The following is a 1,897-nucleotide window of genomic DNA, read 5'->3' as shown; positions in this document are numbered from 1 at the left end:
TAGGGAAACTGTAACATGCTGTGGTTTGAGGCAGGACACAAGTGTATACACTCAGCAGTTTATTTGGCCCAATCTTAGCAGAAATATGATCATAGGCAGATAGCAATAAACTAGGAAATGTCATATATAAAATCTAAACACTGTGATTTTTGAGGGACTGAGAGACAAACTAACCAAAAGGAAAAACACCGAACAGACAACTGGGTAACACACCAATTACAGAGCAGAGGTGGAGAACAGTCTAAAACAAGAATCAAAGCGTGTGTAAATTAAGCAGCATGAAGGGTTTCAGATTTACTTTATTCTGTATTGTTTTGTAATTCACAAATCCACACACATTCTCTGATCATTCTGTGCATTTTTTTTTTTTTTACTTCTTGTCATGAAAGCAGCCCAGTGGATGATTGGCATTCGTAAGCAAACACTTCGCAGGCTAAGCAATATTTTAGATAGACAGATTCTTGTTATTTGAAATTTCGGATTAGATTAGTCCTTGAAGGAGCTGGCCCACTGATGCACCCAGATTCTGACTATTTCTACAGAAATGTTATTAGGAAACTTCATTTTCAAATAAAGAAAAGAGAGCGAGAGAGAGAGAGAGAGAGAGAGAGAATTAATAATACACTGAGTAATAAAATTAATAAATTCAGGGTATAACACTGAATAAACTACAGGTATGTCTATTTTCAAGAATATATACTTTTATTTTAGAGCACCTGATCAAACAACATAGTTCATATCTAATGACAAATACATATCTTTCATTAAACTGTAAATGCTCTCTTTTGTGTCTTCTGCTATAAAATCTCAGATCGTCAAGGTTAAGTTTTTTCTTCTTTAGAAGTCATGTACAAACAAACAACTTGGCTAACAGAGTACATAACCTATACAGGCATATGGCCTTCGCTCCATTTCATTTTTATGTAAATTCAAACTGCTTTACAAATGAATGCGAATGTAAATGGTAAAGGATGTAAAAATAAAACAAGAAAGTAAAAAAGTCGAAATGGCTGCTAAGATTATAATTCTTACCACTATTTTGTTTTAGAGTGTTTTTTTTTTCTTTCCTAATCATGTGAGCTCTTTAGACAATCTTTTGAAAGGTCTGCTTAGGCTGTTAAGAACAAAATGCGTATTTGTTCTAAATCAGGAACTTTCACATTCAGCAGAATGCTCTTACCACCTTCTCTAAAACAAAATAAAATAAACATGTAATGTACATGGATAGACTGACTTCTGATGATGATGCTGTATTGATCTTTGTGCACCTGATCAAATCATATGTAAACCTCAGTCCAGACAGGAAAACAGAACAGAATTTGAAACATTGCTATGGATATTTCTGCTAAAACTTGTTAAATAATGCAGCCTGTTTGGTGTTTATCTCAGTAGGTTGAGGTTCTCAGAATGGCATGGGCAAGAGGAAAAGAAAGTAAGAAAAACAAAGGAAAAAAGTAATTCCTCTATTTTGAAGGATCACATTACAATGCAACATGCAAACTCGGTTCAGTTCAAGCATCTTATTTCGTTTTATAAACAAAACAAAATGTAAAAAATATTATTAGCTTGTGCACTGACTGCTGTCCACCAGAAAATTATGATTAAATTCATATTCAATAAAGAAGTCTAGCCGATTTGGCATCCATGAATATTTTATAAAGCGGTGTATGCTACATCTTTCATATTTGTTCATGGGATTATTTTTGAATAATTTAGTTTGGAAAATATCACGACTCCAATTCAGTTTAATGCAAGTGTATTATTTGATCAACGTACCTATGGAACAACTGACACAGCATAATATTGGTGGTAGAAGAGGCTTAAAAATGTTTGTAAACTACAAAATGGTGGAGAGTTTTCATTTTATTTGATGACTTTTTATTGTGATTTCAACTCA

Source organism: Silurus meridionalis, chromosome 7 (assembly GCF_014805685.1).
Source record: "Silurus meridionalis isolate SWU-2019-XX chromosome 7, ASM1480568v1, whole genome shotgun sequence".
NCBI lineage: Eukaryota > Metazoa > Chordata > Actinopteri > Siluriformes > Siluridae > Silurus > Silurus meridionalis.
Note: the sequence above shows the minus strand (reverse complement) of the source record.